Genomic DNA, 19,083 nt, shown 5'->3' with positions numbered 1-19,083 from the left:
CGCTATTCAAGTTGTCGAGTTGTTCAGCGCATTGGTGGCTTTTCTCCCGTCTTCTGACAAAAGGCCTTCCTGGCTTCCTGTTGGCCCGCTGGTAGCCTCCTGGAGGCGGAGTCACGGCCCCCAGCGCTCGCGTTCGTGACGCGAAAGCAGAAAGAGAGCTTCGAGCGGCCGGGGGAAAGACAAACAGTGTGTTTAAAAAAGTGACACACTGAGCTGATGGTAGGGGTGGGGCGTGGGGGGTGGGTGGGGGATGGGGGGCGGGGGCGGGGGGGGGTACACTGGTCGGCGCTGTTACCGGGTGACTGACAGATGGTGACAGGGATGAAGGGGAAAGGGGACGAGGGGAGCCTTATTTCAGTTGACGTGTGTACTGTGTGAGTGCAGCAGAGGGGGGTTTTCCTGTCCTGTAAGGGCTGTTAGGCAGAGACATGGGTAAACATGTCGCGCCTGACGGAAGGAGATCTGAGCGATCTTCCTCTCCTGCTCGTTTGAGACATTGCCAGGTTGGGGGGGGGGGGGGGGTTTCCATGGGGGAGCGCTGCTGCGTGCAGCTGCTTTAATAGAAACGTGGCGGTTTGTGTTTTCGCGAAGAGGCGGTTAAGAGAACGCAGACCGCCTGTGTCGCGTCCAGCCTAGCGGCCGTCTGCAGAGGTTTTGTTTGTTTTTCGTTAACGCGGACGCGGTCCGGAGAGGTCTTATCTGGGATGTTTTTTGTTATTTCCCATTCCCGTATCAGTGTTCCGGTTTACTAGGGAGCGGGAACGATCGGCCGAAGGGGGGGGGGGGGGGAGCGGTGCTCAGCGGCGTTCAGCTCCGCGGATCTTCAGGTTGGATGGTTCATTAGGAACACAGTGGAGAACATTGGGGAATGGAAATTGAGTCTAATGAGAGTGGATATCCCTCCTGAATATCTCATTAGCAAGGTTAACAACCCTTTACCATTTTAACCCTGCGCTGCTCCATCTGTCTTCAAAAGGTATACCTTTTCACCATCTCTCCCCCTCCCCCTCTCACCTCCCTTTCTCTCTCACCCTCTTTGTCTCTCTCTCCTTCTCCCCCCTCTCTCCCCCTCTCACCCTCTTTCTTTCTCTCGCACTCTTTCTCTCTTTCCTTCTTCTTTCTCTCTCTCTCTCTCTCTCTCTCTCTCTCTCTCTCTCTCTCTTTCTTCCTCCATCCCCACCCCTCCCACACAGCAGCTCAGTGAACACTGGGCCGTAGGGCCTGCCAAAAACGTCCACTGTTTTCATTAGAAACAAAAAGCCCTATCGCACTGATCACTTGGCCTGTTATTCTAAGCGATACCTGTTTTTTCTTCCTCTGTTTTCCCAAACCAGGCACTATATTTTCTTTGCAATTAGACTGGTGGTTCTGTTTCTTAAAGTTGGCACCCATGTGTCCAAACCAGGCCACACACACGTACACACACGCACACGCGCACACACACACACTCTGACACAAACACACATGCACACACACACACACACACTGACACACACACCATGTGGGTGTCTGAATGCAGTCGGATCAGAAGTGCAGAGCAGCGTCTGTTTCGGGATTTAGTGCCAGAACTTCCGCTCTTAATTATTTAATATTAGCACAGCCGTTTACTTCAGAGCAAAATGATCAAAGCCTCGCAGTTCATGTGCGCCTGTTATGGACCACATGGACTCCATTAGAATCCGAAACACTCCATCGGATTTGATTTTGCTCTGGACATTTTGCCTTGTTGATCTGACACTGTTGATTACGGTAATGAGCCACAGTGGTGGACTGCGCATGTATCCTTGTTGAGAAGGATTTTTTTGTTCCAGATTTTAAAAATGGAACCGCACTGGGGGGTATAGAGCTGATTTAGGAAACAAAGACCAGCTCCTTCCAGGAAGTGAGTCAGAGGCAGGTAACCGAGGGAAGATTCATTTAAAAACAGGGGGCTTAACTTCCTCTATCCTGTGAACAGAAATAAAGCCATAATGACTATATGTGTAGTCGCTAAACACCCTACGTACCCTGTAATTATTCTCCACTAGGCCGGCGTAACTTAGACAATGCATAAAATTCCAGAGATCCACACGTACTGTATTCATGACTATGGCTCTTTAGAGAGCGATCGCGCCCCACCGCTTTCCAAACTCCCAACAGTCCTGGGTCAAATACGTGTTTGTTTTGGATTCAAATACTTTTCCATGCTTTGCTGATCCTGTCTGGTAAATTGGAACCAATGAAATACTATCAAAAAGTGCAAACCCCGCCTTCCGGTCATATTGGCAGGCTCAGTTGCACCAGGCAAGATCAGTAGAGCACAGAGAAGTATTTGCATCCAAAACAAATGCTTGTTTGACCCAGGTCTGACTCCCAGCAGTGTTTGTTTCTGCGCTATAAATTCAGCGTGTTCCTGTCAGCAGCGCCTGGGGGCACCGCCGGCGTCTCTTTAGCGGTAAAATCTTCCGAGCCGCTGCTCGTGCGTCTCAGAGACGGAGAGGCCGCAGGGCGTGGCGGGCCCTGATTTCTGAAGCTCCGTCACCCCTGTCGAACCGCCGGGAAGGTTCCCGTAGATCCGCCATCGTCCCCTACAGTACGCCGACCTGGCGTCCGTCCTTGGTCCCCTCCCGCTTTGATTCCTCGGTCGTCGCTGCTAAAGGGCGGTGTATTCTCAGGTGAATTACCTGACAGCTGACCTACCTACCCACCCAGCAATAGAGGAAGAGGCGGGTTTACTCTCGGCCATCTTAGGCACTCTGTATATTATCTGCAGTTTATCTCATTGCAGTTCTCATTGACCGCATGTACTGCGCATAATATGGTATCCACTTGGAGCCCGAAATAGATTTCCATCGATTTCTCTTGATGGAAGGAGGTCTGGTTGAAACAGTAGAAAATCAGCTCCGGGGGATGTGGTTAGTGTGGCCTGCGCAGTTCTGCATCGTATGACCAAGCACTTACCCTGGGTTTCGTGTTCCAGCTTTTCATTGGTGCCTGCTGAGTTATGGACGCAAATGAGGACATGCCTTTCAACTGACCTTGCGTATTAATATTCGTCTACTAACCCAAAATGAATATTAGAATGATCAATCTTTCACTTTTTTTATCCTTGCGAGCTGCACAATGGAAATTAATACTGTCAGTTAATTATTGGTTGTTTTATGCACAGATATCATGCCTGTGAATGTTGATGAGATAAAGCATTATTCATATTTTTAAAACTAGCAAATGTTTGAAAACTGACACAAGTACTAATTAATTCAGATTTTAACGATCTTTGTGATCTCAGTAATTTTCGTAATTGTTTGCTCAGTCACATCTTTTGCAATGGTTCTTGGTAACCCTTTATTTTAAGGTCTGCTTATAAACTGCAAATATTATTAAATAGTATTTCAGTCATTAGTAAACTGTAAGTCAGTTACTATAATTATTTCATGTATTTGTGAACATTTATAAACTAAAAGCCATGTAAAACCTTCCCTATGTTAACAATACATAATTACATTATATTAATATGGTGTATAATTATATAATAAGCCAACATATGCTGTTGCTAGCATGGGTACATTAAGAGGGTTTTAAGCCATCATGAGAAACCATAACTCTTTACTATAACTTAAAAATAACTCATAACTACTTAACTATTTAACTATGATTTATACTTTTAAACAGTTTAAAGGCCCTTAATGTAGCTAATGTTAGTAATATTTTAGACTTTGATCAAACTAACAGATGATGAAGAACACATGTATAGTATACATTCTATTATGAGGAACTGTAATCACATATAAATTATGAACAACAAACTTTATACATGTGTTTATTAATGTTAATAAATACATACATTATTGGTACTGACATACAGTTTGTGCATGGTTAAAATACTATTTAATAGTGGCTTATTTATAGTTTATTAGCAGACCTTCAAATAAAGTGTTACCCAGTTCTCAGTTTCCCAGAAACCGTTTAATTTTTAAAGTTTGACCCTGTTTGTATTGTAGTTAGAGACCCTGTCCATGTCTTATCTGCTCTGCGGCCCAGTGTTGCTGTAGCACCCTACATCCTGTCTGTTAGGCGCTTCGTTGGTTACGCGATTCTTCCGGAATGTTCCGTAGGACAGCGCGCTCGCAGAATCGCAGGGAACGCGGTCTGTTTTGTGGGTCACCGTCTCCTTAGCTCAAGGCCGGCTCCTTTGTCATGTCAGGCAGTTTTTAGAAACCAAGGTCAGTTTTTTAAAGTTCAGCGCGACTCTAAAGTTCAACCTGAGCGCACTTTCCCCGCGGTGTTTTTTTTTTTTAAAGCGGACTTCGGGGGACCAGAGCACTGTGACCCCTGAACAGATCAAACAAACCGTCTGACGTTTAAGGGGGGGGGGGGGGGGGGGGTGTTAGTGTGGGCCCGGGGGCCACTGCTGTCAGGCAACGAAACAGACCTGTCAGAACCAGGATACAGTAACATGGTACACAATAATAATGCTGGGAGACCACCGTCCGCATGCACTGCCTCTACCAGCGTGTGTTGCTACTGGCAACATACTTTCTGCCCATAAATTGTATCCTTGCTCTTCTGAATCTCCTTGAGCTGCACCTGTCTTTTTATTGCAGTGCATTCCATGGTGTGTTTTAGATAAGTGAACTTGTAGTAGTAGTCGTAGTCGTAGTCGTAGTAGTAGTCGTAGTCTTAATCTTCCTCTTCCTCTTCTTATGTGGTGTAAAGGGGCCCGTGGGTGAGGGATCTATAATGGAGTACACACAGCGATAGGTGCTCTGGTTTAAGGGACAGTGAAACCTGCTGTTCCTTGAGAAGACTGATGACGGTAGTCTTCACCAGGCCCAGCTCCCTCACGGGTCCCCGTCAGAGAGCCGGTATTTCTGTTTGCTGAGCAGGCAGCTCGCTGAGCTAAAAACAGCCCCCCCCCCCTCGGCAGGTGTGCGGCCGGGTACCCGGGAAAGCGGAGCGCGCTCCGTCTGGCACGGACGTGCTGGCGCGGTGCCGTTTGCAGCCACGCCCACTGCCCCTGAAAACGTCCACCAACCTGGGTTACCCCGCGTGCACTGCGGCAAAGTGTGGCCTCATTTGAAATAACCCAATAATAATAACCCCTCTATGACATTCAGGACAGCACGGTGTCTGTGTCCAGTGATGTCTTGAATTTGCATCATTTTCTCTCCTTTCCATCAGATAGGAAAAATATACATAAAATGTCATCATTGCCAGCAAAGCCCGTTAGTAGCATTGCTCTCGATCAAAACTACTACATATACTTATTGTCACGTAATGCCTTATGAAGTAGTTAGGAACTACAGTTCCCAGCATGCTTTTCATGAGAAGCCTGTGCACAGAGAGTAATGAGAACAATCAGGTGTGATGTAGCAATCCTTGGTTTATTTAGTGTTGGTACTGTTGTCGTTAAATGGAAGTAAACTCACAACACCTGTTTTGTGCAAAATAGACATTTCAATCCTTTGGGATCCTCAGGCAGAAACCTCGACTGGTCCAGAAATTAACACTTCAATTTTAACACAACCCAGCCTTTGTTTGTTATTTTATTCACACCAGGGGCTCATTCCCCTTGTTTTCAGTGTTAAATAGTCTCTTGTGTCCCTATTGCTTTGCTTTCTGTTGGGTTATGGTCTGTTAAGGTGGCTGTGTTCTCTCGTCGTTAGGCAGGTTAAACTGACTTTTTCCCTGTTTTTCAGGATTCGCTCCTGTGTGTGCTAAATTCACTTGGGTTCCATTATTTTTAATGCTTTAAATTCATGTGCAGATCGGCATTGGAGGCAGTACAGGGCGATGAATTATTGAAGCAAATCTAAACAAACTGCATGAGCGCTGTATCATCTTTGAGTTTTTAGAGACCTTTTAGTTTTTTTTTTTTTCCTCAGATTGCCCCGGAGGGGTGTGAGTTGGTTTGGAGTGTTTTCATCAAGTCAATTATTTATCTAGCCTCATTTCTCAGAGCTCCCCCTCTCCTCCATTAACACAATGTGTTGGAGAGAGAGAGAGAAAAACAACCAAACCAATAGAATCAGAGCCATTTCTTACTGGCTGTTCCTTCTCTTGCTGTCATAATTGGCTGGGTTTCCAGCTACAGAGACAGCTGCAGCGTTTAACTGTGGGCCTGAGTGAAGTGAGCCTTTAACCCTTCGAAAAGTAGGTTTTTCTGGGATGCTTTGTGTTTCAAAATTCCATTCTAAATTTAGTCTTCTAGAACTTCACTGCTTTCGATTACCAGTGTGATTGATTACTAGTGATTGATTCCAAAAGCATTAGAATGTTCAGTTAAGAACATTGTAGTTATGTATTTGTGCACCTTAAAGAGTTAAATCTGGGTTTGAGCTCCACTGCCACAGTCCTAACCCAGTATGAGATCATTGTACTAATCTCCAAGAGTCATCTCCAAAATAGAGAGAGAGGGAGAGAGAGGGGGGGAGTTCTTTCTTGCTGAGTTGTGCAGTACAGTTTAAAATAAACCAGAATTCTCCTTTGGTTCACCCCAAAATGCCACTGAACATGAAAGGTGATTTGTTCATTTTTGGCTTAGACGCTTTGGAATTAATTCAAAGCCGTTCCTGTTTCTACTCAACCATTATTGCCAATAGTGTTAGCAGTAGCGATACATTTTTTATTTTGCTTGAATGTTTGCACTCAAAAGCCCACAGATTAAACTGCATTAATTAAGCGTCGTATTGGATCGGGTTTCTGGTGGCGTCTGCAGATGATTAGTTTTTTCGCGAGCTGCGGAAGTCTGAGAAGCGTTCTCGGGTCAGGGGCTGAGCTCGGACTGGGCGCGGATGCTGCTGCCATCTCCTGGGTAATGCCCCCTCCTGGTCAGAAACGAGTGCAAACAGAAAGGAGGAGAGAGAGATGGGAGTGACGCACCTGTCCTCCCCCCGGGAGGTCCCGCGGATGGCTGCGGTCTCTGGGGGTCACGCGCACAGCTGCGCGTCTTTGTGTTCGTCCGCCGAGCGACGGCCCGTCCTGACGGAACGGCGACGCCGGCCGGCTGCTTTTCGGCTCGCCTTCGCACAGCGCCGGTCCGCTCCGATGCCCCCCCCCCCCCCCCCCCTCCCCGCTCCGCTATGTGGCGAAATTCCCAAACTCCCACAGCTTCGCCTTTTTTATTATTTTCTCTGCGTCTCTGTTTTTGTTTCCCCCGGTGGAGGGATAACAGCCCAAACAAAAGAGCTGGGTTTCCAACAGCTGTGTACACTGTTCATATCCGTGGCTGTAATAATCATTTTTTTTTAAAAACAACCGTCAAACAACTCTCAACTTTGGTTTTAACGTGGCTTTTGCTGAAATCTCATGGTTTTAGAAATTATTTTGTAGCAGCTGCCAGTAAATTATGGACTGGCTGCACAGTTATGTAATACTGATTCATGCATGCAAAATATCATAACAGGAATGAGTCCCCTTCCTGCTTTTATTTTGACAGGGTGTTGACAGGTCTGACAGAATTACATAGAAATATCCCAACAGGATTATTCTGGAGCCATAATTCCAGTGTCGGTAGTAGTGCTCTGCGTGCTAAGTACTGATAATTCCTCATGCCATTTTCTTCTTTTTTTCTTTTGCAATCTTGTTATAAAAAAAAAATCACCAAACATTTTCTTTTCCACTGAAGAGCATGGCCTACATCAGGGTTCGAAATGCAGGGCAGCAAGGAGGGGGGGCCCACTGGAAGAGATCTGATACCCCCCCCCCCCCCCAGTCTGCAATTTCTCAGACCCCCTCCCTTCCCAAAATCCAGAGAGTAATTAGAACCCTGATCTAAATACTTGACCGCAGTAATCTTTGCTTAATAGAAAACGGTTTTTGGCATGATTCTCTCCCCAGTGTGTGGAAGGGCACCAGCAATCAGTGAAGGGTTCAGTCGTAACATTGAAAACCTGACCTTGTTTACCGAATAAAGAGGGAACCGCCCAGTTCCTGTAAGCCCCTGGGCATGTCCATATCTCACGCTTGTGGCAACCTGCGAGTCTGATCTGAGTAATTGACCTAAACGCTTCTCACATTCGTTCTTTCAACGAAGCCATCGATCGGCAAGGTTGTGCCGGCTTAACCCAGCCATCAGATTAATTCCTGGCTCATCACTAGGCTTGGTAATTTCAACTCTGTGACCTCTGGCTAATCAGCCAATCAGCCGCGCTCCAGCAGAAAGCAGCCAATCAGCTACACTCAGGCTGAATGCAGAACTCCATCACTCTGGGGAGCCCTCTTGTTAATAGGTTTTATGATTAACGGTGAGGAAACCTGGGTAAAATGCTCATGCATACATTTCAAAATGGAACATTGTGAACTGCAGTTTAAAGTGGACTGTTGGCCTCAGTGGTAACCGTTCTTAAAATAAAAGATTAGGGTGCTGGTCCCAGGGTTGGATTATGAAGGTTGGTTTGCAGCTTCCATTAAAGGATCTACATTTTATATGATTCCAGTGATTATTTATTATTTCAGGGATTTTACTGGATTTTGCTGGTATTTAAAATGATGTAGCGATTCAGATAAACCAAGGATAAAAGAATGCGCTTCAACAAAAAATAAATGTAGAATAGTGCCAATCCTAAATCAGGTCCAGACCCACTAGCTCTGAAGTCAAAATGTGCCAGCTATTGATGCAAATTATTTAGTTCCCAGTGAATAATACGTGAGTCAATCTGGTTTTTGAAACTTTATTTGTGAGATGTCCTACGTCGTTCTTGATTTTAATTTTTTTAAGAGCAACAGCCTCGGGTTCAAATTAAGCATTCGGTCCCCAGCGGTGTAATACGCGGTTGAGGTCCTCCGCTATCCCTGCATGCCTGGGGCTGCTACTTGCTTTTGACTTTTCTTCTGAAAGGGTTTGATTGGGATCGGTGGGACAGTTTGCGCAGTTTTGTCGAGCAAGAGCGTATTTTTGGGAGGAACAGATGGCCACAGTGCCGTGAGGGGTGCTGGCAGGCGTCACAGCCTTAATTACCCCGCTCCCGAGGAAGCGACGGGGGGAGCGAGCGAGCGTTTCGCCGAGGAACGACGCCTCTCTGATGCCCCACCTCCTTCGGTTTCTGGGCACGTACGTACGGAGTTTCTAACAGACGCGTTCTCCGGTTCGGAAACGCTACCTACGACCTGCCAAACGCAGATAAATGGTTTGAATAAAAGGACCTTTCCAAGAGATGTTGTGTAGCCGCGCCGTAATGTGATTTGTTTGGTCCTGAAAGTAAGAAAATTCAATTTTCCCCTTGGAATGTAAAGTGTTTTCAATATTAGATCTCCTCTCCCCGGTCGTGTACAGGAGAGGAGGAGAAAAAAATCTGATAACACGATTGATAATAAAGTCAAGAGAGAAGCAGGACAGAGCCGACGCACTTGCCTGCGAGCCTCGTTTGCTGAGAGAACCTGAGGAGCCGGACGTGCCTTAGATTCAGCTCCAGCCTCGAGCCATGCTAATGCACCCCTGTGCTTGTCAGACAGAGGCTGACCTTGGTCTCTGACCCCAAACCCGGGCCACAGGGGGCAGTGTTCTATTTTCTGTTCCGGTGCACTTTAATGTACCCTCTCTCCCTCGGCAGAGGAGGGAATCAATCAGTCTGACACGTACACACACACACACACACACAGACACACACGCAAGATGGAGAAAGGGTAAGGAACTGCGTGGTTGGCTGACAGATGCTTGCGCTTCCTGTCATAAAGGATCCTGGAGAAAAGGCAAAGGTGCACTAGCGTGTCTCGCCACCAAAGAAGAAGAAGAGGCCAGAAAGTCCAAAGTCACACAGACAAAAGACCAACTGTCAACAGCGCTGAATTCTTTGAAACCTTCCGCACTGGCAAAGCGGAAACAAAGAGTACACCCTCTTTCAAAGCCTCTGTAATATATTGTTTACACAAAATACCGCAGAGCGCGTCTAAGTATAGCTTTGTTGTGAAATACCGAAGAGTGAGCAATTAAATCCTCATTGGATTGGTTTGAGAGAGAGACAAAGCCGCCGAAGTAAATTGCTCGTACACAGACGGGAGGCTGCGCTTTTCCTGCTCCCTGTGAATCACGCCCACCCCCTGTCATTAGACTCCTTTTTAATCCCGTCCTCAAACTCAACCCGAAAAAGGCCGTCCCGCTCCCGATGCCAGTTTAGGGCGGTCGCCCCTCTCAGTCATTCCGGACCACGGCCGGCGCGACCGAGGGGGTTTTCTTCGGTTAGAAAAATAAATAAATAGGAATTACGACGGTTCCTTCTTTGAAGAGATCAAGATCGATGCCCTGTAATAAGATTGCAGTCCCCGTGCTTCGCATTCTGTGCAGTGAGTGAGATTGCAATTGATTCCCGCCCCTCCCCACCCCCCGCCGCCGCCATTCCGGCTCTTCGCAGATGGAGTATGTAGTCGCTGGTTCTCATGTAATGTAGTGTTTCCAGCCGGGGTTCCTGCCAGTTGATTAAGTTAAGCATGTTCAGAGAATGCAGCAGACTGAATGGGATTGGAGTAGAAGAGGAGAATCCATGCTGGAGAGCAGTAAAAACAGGTCTTCCTCTTAAAGGGACAGCGCACAGGTTCCCCATCCAAACTTTTTAGTTTTTCTAACACATTTTGGGCTGTTTTCTGCCCCGCTTGGCCTCACACGCTAACTGCGCGTACATTTTACATGATAAATCTACAGAGAATCTCCTGTCACTTCACGTTTCAATCATGGCCTCTATAAATGTGGACATTTTCAATGAGGAGCTACTAATGAGATCCACCGAAGCAGTCACAGCCACTGAATGAATTCCAGTTTCGTTTACTGCCCTCGTGAAAGCCAAAACTGTTAAATTGTGCATAGTCTGTTCATCCAATGAGATTCCGCTTCTTAGACATCGTATCCAATGAGATGCTGCTTCTTAGACACCGTATCCAATGAGACGCCGCTTCTTAGACACCGTATCCAATGAGACGCCGCTTCTCGCTTATCACCCTGTTTTCTTTTTTTTTTCTGTACTCTTGTAAGACCTTGTCTGGTAAGGTATTAAACATGCTTTACAGGCAAAGCACCTGAACAGCTCCCGAAATCGGCTAAGAAAGGCTCTCTCTGAAAAGGTACCCTGGATGACTGAACCACAATAGCAGGCCAGCAGTGTCGGTAGAGAATGTAACTGCCACATGGGTTTAACTGCAGCTCAGTAGCTGGAAAATTATCCTTAGGAAGCGCTTTGATAAGAGATGCTCACTCAGGCTTAAAGTGACCACCGCGGACATGACCTCTTTGACTTTTCCCCCAACAGTAGTTTTTAAAACCCTTCCTCCCGGATGTGATTTTGCCCCATAGCTTTCCCTTCTTTTTAAAATGCATAAATGAATTCAGGTGGCCGGTGGTGTGGTCTGCTACTTCCTCCTCTGTTCTGCCCTGGCTTGAATACTAAGCAGACTGCGGTTAATTGAATTCCAAATGCTGGTATTCGGGATTCTTCCTTTTGTTTCCCCCTTAGGCCCATGCTGAGAGCCTCTTCTTGGCCGCTCCAATCACGAGTAGGCGGTGAAATCCGCTCTTAATGAAAGTCAAGAGGCTTCGTCCTGGTGAGCCGCAAAAAAGCTCAACACCGTGATTCATTTTTTTTTTTTCTTTGTGATTATAGACTTACCATAATACACAGATAAAGGGCTGAAACCAGGCAGGAGAAATGTATCTGGAAGCTTCGCTCACCGTGCAGAGATGATCTTCAATGAGATGAGCTTGGCGACTGTGAAACGGAATCCCGCGCCACTTGAAGAGACTTCCGGAATCTAACGTTAGTCGTCCGTAGGGATCGGTTGAATTTATTCAGCTCAGAGCATGTGTCATCATTCACCACTGGCAGTTTGTCAGACTCTGTAGCACTTCAAAGCTTACAAAATTGGCATTTTAGACATAGACTGATGGGTTGTCTCCTGCATAACAAGTGCTTGACCCTGTGTCAGGATACATAGGTAAAAACGTCTGTTCAACATCTATCTTAGCGCTCTGTTACGTGCTTGTTTTTACCCTGGTCTGTGTTCTCACCAAATGCACTTTATGCATCTTCCTGTGCTGGCCGTCAAAGTTTTGCTCCGAGAAAAGAGCGTCAACATTGCGAGAAGTAACGACCGAAACATCCATTATTGAAATCCACGTGAATGATGATCATGGAAAAAGTTCATATTTCCACTCACCAGTACTCATAGTCGGTTTTCCCCTCATTTTTTAAATTCTTGAAAACAGATAAAGTTTCCAGTGATAATTGAACATTCCCGAGTAAAAGCTGAATTAATAATTGAAGGGAGCACCTAGGGATGACTTGGGAGCCTGCACTGAGAGCATTCCACTACTGTGGAAATGCCTGTTTATTAAAAACTGAAAACCCGGCTAGGGACTTTGGCTAGAATTGGAAGCTAATTAATTTTGTGGAATATTTAAAGTCTCTCAGCCATTGTGCTCCGCTGGTCCAGGGCATAACGGAACTGCTAGCGACTGAACAACGCCGTGTTTACGCTCACGGTGACAGACGTCACGAAATAGCCGAGACTGTTTAATGAAGAAGGTCGCCCCTCGGGGAATCCCCCCCCCCCCCCAAACTGCCAAACTGTACGTGTCAGTTTGTGATAAATAGTCGGAGGGAAGGAATCCTCTGCGGCCTTATTCGTCGGCCTTATTTGGACAAAGTTCGCTGTGAGAAGACGAAGAAAGAAAAAAAAGATGGTGGGTCAGCGCAAAGAAAGTGGGCGAGGTTGGCCCTTTTTGACGGACAGGAAGGGGGACACGTCCTTGATGCGTTCGTCTCAAGTCTCGCCAGCAAACGCACAGCGGCTGTTACCGGCCCAGCGTCGGCAGCAGCTGTTGGTCCGTCGGCTTTTGGGCAAACGGCCCACTTGCACGGGGCCGTGGGTGAGCAGCTGCCTCGGGCCCCGAGATGAGGACCGGCTCAGAGACGACAGTGGATTAGTGGGCGATTGGTCTGGTCTGATCGGTACTGAGAACCCTAGCGCTAACTCTGCCGTACGATGATGGTCTGATCGGTGCGAGACTGCTGTGAGGTGTCTCTCGCAGTGAAATCTGACATGATTGGATGCATTTGCCGGACATTGCTTGTGATTGGATAGGCCTTGACCAGAACGGCCCCCAAAAGAATGTTCTGACTTGGATTTTCCGACTCTGTCTTCTTGAACAGGGATGGGCAGTATTTCGAAATAAATGTTTCTGAAACGTGTTTACATGTAGTGCATTTGCGATGCAAGACTGGTTGTCTGTCGTTTTAATGGTTTATATCTGCAAAGTAACCTCTGCCAGTTTGATTGCAGTTTATAGACACGTTCTATTTGTGAAATATCTTATATTTTGTAACATGATACATGTCACGGTATTTGTTCCTATCCGGGCTCATTATATCATAATGGAGAGATAAATGGCGAGGGAGAGATGACATCTGTGTCTGTCCGTTTATCCTTGATGAATCGCGTCATCTACCTCCGCTATAGATAGCACATCTTAAACTTTCATGAGGGTGGGCTAGACAGAGAATCCGGGCGGCCATTTGTGTAGCACGAGGACTTGAGAAGGCTTGAGGAAGAAGGGACTAATCTGTCACAGAAAGCCACCGTGAACTATGGCTGTGCTTTAAAAAAAAAAAGGGGGGGGGGGGGGGGGGGGGGGGGAGTCATCGGTCTTGGGCTTTGAATAAGTTAGGAGCTTCGAAGAGATCCATCTCTTTCTCTAATGTGTCCTTCTCATTGTACACTGAGACAGACCTAAATTTATTGTATACTGTGTGTGTGTGTGTGTGTGTGTGTATGGGCATGCGGGGGTGTGCGACAGGGAGGGTGGGTGAGAGAGGTAGAGAGAGAGACAGAGAGGGGAGAGGGAGAGAGAGACAGAGAGAGGGAGAGGGAGAGGTAGAGGTAGAGGGAGTGAGAGGGATTGAGAAAGAGAGAGATGGAAAGGGAAACAGAGCAAGGTAGAGAGAGGGAGAGGGAGAGAGACACAGAGAGGGGGAGAGAGATGGAGAAAGAGACAGAGTGAGGGGGGAGAGGGAGAGAGTCACAGAGAGGGGGAGAGTGATGGAGAGAGAGGGGGAGTGAGACAGAGGGAGGGGGGAGAGGGAGAGAGAGAGAGGGAGAGAGAGATCTGTGGCCTGTAATGTGTTTTGTGAATGTGAAGCACTCCTGCCAGACCTCACAGGACAGATGGAGCTGACAGCAACGTGATGAGAGAGAGCGCAGAGTTTGTCCAGAGGGCAGAGGAGGAGGCGTGTGTCTCACTGCCTCTCCTTCAGAGTTACTGCCAGTGCAGGAGCTTCTTACGCATACCTGTGCTGACTGTGCAGCTGCTCCCTGTGCTGCTCCCTGTGCTGTGTGACTGCCCTGTGCTGTGCTGCTCCCTGTACTGCTCCCTGTGCTGTCTGACTGCGCAGCTGTACTGCTCCCTGTGCTTTCTGACTGCCCTGTGCTGTGCTGCTCCCTGTGCTGCTCCGTGTGCTGACCAACTGTGCAGCCGTATGCTCCCTGTACTGCTCCCTGTGCTGCTCCCTGTGCTGTCTGACTGCGCAGCTGTACTGCTCCCTGTGCTGTCTGGCTGCGCAGCTGTACTGCTCCCTGTGCTGTCAGACTGTGAAGCTGTACTGCTCCCTGTGCTGTCAGACTATGCAGCTGTGTTGCCTGTATCAAATGTTACTCCCACCTCAAATATGTGTGAAAAACTTGCTGGAAGAATGAGAAGTCTCCCTGCTGATCCCTGAGAATCTTTCAAATGAGAAGTGCTGCTAATAAAAAGATGCACAATCATATCACATTACATTTAGCTATCAGATGCGCTTCTCCAGAGATGCTTACAGTGGAAGAGATCATTAGTACATTACCCTGCGTTATATAAGGGATAGTGCTATAGACCGGGGTTAAATGCAGTCTTATACCAGAGTGTATGTCCAACATCATTAATGCACTAATGTGTGAAAAGGGAATTTTCTTGTGAAAATAGATGCTTCATCTGAAGAAGAAATCTGTTAGAATGTTGCTAATGTCGATAAGGAGTTGGTTTTCTCTTCTCTCTTCTCTGCAGCTATGTATACACACACACACATACATTCACCTAAACACACACACACAAACTCTCTCACATACAAACACACATACACACACACACACACACACACGATATTCAAATAGTATATCCTGGTATTTATTTTTTAATGTGAGGCCAACATAGTAGGCCACGTTCTCCGACACATCCCCGCATTCGTGCTGGTAAACAATCCCCTTTGTCTCGTCTGTCGCGAGCACACCTACACACAACCTGTTCGCACGCAAATAATCTGACTGCGCATATGTGTCAGAGCACACCTTTTCTCACCGATAATTGCTGTTCTTTTTCCACGTGGGGGGGGGGGGGTGGGGGGGGGGCGCTTCTGTCGAAGAAATAAAGGATAATATTAAAACCGCTCGGCTTATTCGCGTCACGTGCTCTGGCACCTCTGAGAATAGATTCTTAATGATTTAACATTTTTAAAAAAAGGTATTGATTTGTTCCCTCTTCCTCTCCTGAAACAGGCGGTCATCCGTTAGCAGGTGTCTTTAATTTCTGGCCGTGTAATTTGTGGAGGAGGCGGAGTTTCGGCGTGCGGGGGGGGGGGGGGGGGCGGGGCGATATTCATACCCGACCGCCCCGGTGCGCCGGCGTCCCTTTTACGGTGAGCCAGCTGTCGCCGATGCGCGGTGCGTGCCGCCCGGGTCCCCGGGGCCGCTCTCATCTCTGCTCCTGCAATCTGCACCGAGACACGCGTCCTTTCTGCACATAAGTCACACGCCAGCGCCATTACTTCCATCGCCTCTGTCGGGTTTATGGGCTGTGATTTATGACCGGGCAGTTTTTTTTTTTTTCTTTTTCTAGTATTTCTAGAAAAAGAAATACTAGAAAAATACTAGGATGTGGCCTATCGTACGGCAGTTGATATTTTCCATTTTGGCATTTGAAACGGTGATCTTGCACAGATGGGTGTTTACAGAAGCAGGTCCGGTTCAGTGCCTTGCCGCGGGTGGCCAGGGCAGTGGTCCGCTCGGGGATTGAAGCTGCGATGTGTCAGGCCCGGTGCCCTAGCTGGTTCAGACTCTCAGGTTTTGTATGTGGACATCTTTCAATGAGGAAACTGAGCATGTGCGTGCTGGGGAAGACGATGGTGGGTGAAGATGACTGGAGGCTCAACGTGGGCGCCAGGTTTTGAGCAGAATATGAGAGTGCCTTAGGCCTCTCCGGGCAGAGAGGTTTGAGGGGAACTGGCAGCCGCTCTGCTTAACGGTCCAAGGTTCGAGATCCCCTGCAGCCCCAATTCAACGTCACACCCGAACTTGGGCTCGCAAAGGAGAATGAACGCATGTCCATTTTGGCAGGGCGACTTCTTCAGCTATGATGTAAAGAATGTAAGCAGTGCGCTTTACAAAAGTGTTTCAGGTTCATCGCATTGCTGTTGGGTACAAAGGCAGTACCCCGCCTGAGGGTCAAATCCCGCACCCTCTGAGTTAAAGCCCAGGTCCCAGACCACTGTACTGCACTGCTCCCCCAAAAACATGAAATAGACCGTTGCCAAGAGCGACAGAGGTCTGAGGAGAGGAGTGGCAAAGACTGCACATAAACTGTAGGAGGAAGGAAAGCAGGACTGTGGGTGTGTGGTAGAACACGGCTAAATACCAATGAGGTGGGCGGGACTTGGGAGAAGGTGGAGAATCAACAGTCTGCCCAACCAGAGAGGCTGCAGAAGACCTATGCGATGGAGAAAAAGGTTGTAGGCAAAGAACGGGTGCCATATTGTGGTCCTCTGATTTCAATAAAGTCATTCAGCCATTCAGAGTCAATTCAGTAGTTCAGGCAAAATTGAGACTAATTGGCCTTGCACCTAATTAGAGGTAAATCATTTGTAAATGTGAAAAATGCCAGTTCACAAATGAGCGGTTCAATTAGAGGGTTACACTGTGGTTGTCAGGGATATGCTGCTATGCCTTTTTCGATTAAACCCCCCCCCACCCCCCACCCCCCACCCCCACCCGCCCACCACCACAGAAAGTGATTGATAGCTCCAAAACACCGCGATGCGTTCGTGTCACGAAAACATGACACAGGAAAGCCACTCCACGTCTGTTCGGATTGGGTTGAATGATTGCTCCGTTGCGGAGGCGGCGATGGCCATGGCGGCGGGTAACCCTGGTGATTGTTCTTTCGCTTCCTGTTAACAAGGCCCGCCGTGGGGTGCCGTGACAGTTTGCCGTCCAGACTGCGCGGGACGCCGGGGGTGAGGGGGGTTTGGGTGAGGGGGGCCAGCTTAAAACACACAGGCGAGGCAGAAGCTGTCACAGGATCCTCTGAGGAGGAGAGAGTGCTATCTTCCCTGCTGCTCGCACACCACCGCCCCCGCCCCCACCCCCCCGCCCCCACCCCCCGCCCCCCCCCCCCCCCCCCCCCCCCCCCCCCCCCCCCCCGCCCCCCCGCCTCCCGTCATTGGACAAACACAAGTACCGGGTGATGTTGCCGAGCAGCGCTCTCACCCCGATCCTGCCGAGCCCTTTCAATTTCGCATGTATAAAATATGGGGTTATTACGTCCCTCTGCGAGGGTTACTTTTCACGCGTCCCGCGGCTGGCGGCGGCGCACATTTATTAGGCCGTCCTTTGAAACTCTCGGCGGCGTAAATCCCCGCGACCCGGCGGCGCTGCCATTTCACGCACATACGAAGTGATGTAATGGCCACGTTTGTTGAAGGTGACCGTCTGGCCTGTTTGCAGCACTGCTGCAGCGAGGAGCCATCACGACGCTGGCTGACATTTTGTTCACCCGCTTCCAATTTGCGCCGTCAGAAATGAATCTAGAGCGCGGCGCGAAGCGAGAGAATCTTTCGATCCTTTTCGCGGCGACGAGGAGGACAGCGCAGCATGCGCGGCTGCCGCCGCCAACGTTAAAAAAAAATAAAAATAAAAAATTTTATTTCAAAACGAGCGTCGGTTATTCCGAACGCGGGCCCTGTAGAATTCGGGCGTGTCTAATGAGGACAGGAGCGCTTCTGCGTCGAGTTCTTCACGGGTCGCTAGCAAAGCGTCTCCTTTCCTCCGTTTCTAGAACTTTCCCGGGTGACCTTCCTCCCTTTTTTTTTTTTTTTTTTTTGTACGCTCGAGGGAGAGGAGGACGCTCCCGGCAGCCTGCGAAGGCACTTGAAAGCGAACGCCTCTGCAACTTCTCTCCGATTTGATCGATCTGCGACAAATCGCAGCGCCGGAGGGCACGTAGTCTCGCAAAAAAAAGAAAATCTGTGAGCGTGTGAGCGTGTTGCCATGGCAGCTAGAGCTCGCATCTCCAGTTGATGATTTAGTGACTGTAGCGAAAATAAAAATCGCTCCTTCACTTGTTTATTTTGCTAGAACATTCCTTCAGTTTCTCAGTGGCACCTGGTAGGTGAGCGAAAAGAACATATTTTTCCCCACACCGATTTCCTCTCTGATGAAACCGAATTCTTTCCTTTCTCTGAAGCAGCACATCATCTCAGTGTCCCTGTTTGTTGTTTCATTAGGATCGACTGAATATGTCACTAAGTGGCCAAATTAGACTGATGGGACTTGAGCATTGCTTTTTCAACTATGAAGAATTAATTGGTCATTCACAGTGCCAAGGAAGCCGTCAAATCCCTCCAATTAGTCAGTCAACTTCAAATGTACAGATTTAATTTTCACTTTATGAACGCACTTAATGTGCAGGCTCATGAATCCAAAGGCTCCCTACATGGTGCTATCCAGCTATTCACAACCGTTCACCGAAGAGGGGTCAGAGGAACACATTTGCATGGATTTTGGCCACAGTTACAAAACATAAATATTGTTTTAGTGTCAGGATAAGTACAAGTAAAGTATGACCCAGGATGTCTTGAGTAGGAGTGAAAATGGAACTGTGGGTTGCATTGGCCAGGATGGTCAGAGCTCGGTCTGGGTCCTTGTTTGGAGATACCAGTTTGGAGATACCAGTCAGTCGTGGGCTCCTCTCAACTCAAAATCTCCATGGCGACGAGCGAGTTTGCATTTATGTTTACGAGACCGTGGCTGCCAAAAAAGGAGACCTTTATTCACGTCTCCAAGAAGCTGTGATTCCCCCTGGGAGTTTTTCGGAAAGTT

General features: G+C 48.0%; 1 protein-coding gene across 6 annotated transcripts in view; it reads left to right on the top strand.

Moving 5' to 3' along the window:
* The window catches only part of LOC118220813 (sodium/calcium exchanger 1-like), a 142,841-nt gene that overhangs the window by 82,791 nt on the left and 40,967 nt on the right, over positions 1-19,083 (top strand). The window lies entirely within an intron of this gene.

Source organism: Anguilla anguilla, chromosome 2 (assembly GCF_013347855.1).
Source record: "Anguilla anguilla isolate fAngAng1 chromosome 2, fAngAng1.pri, whole genome shotgun sequence".
In the NCBI taxonomy this organism is placed as follows: domain Eukaryota; kingdom Metazoa; phylum Chordata; class Actinopteri; order Anguilliformes; family Anguillidae; genus Anguilla; species Anguilla anguilla.
Note: the sequence above shows the minus strand (reverse complement) of the source record. Positions and strands in the feature narration are given on the sequence as shown.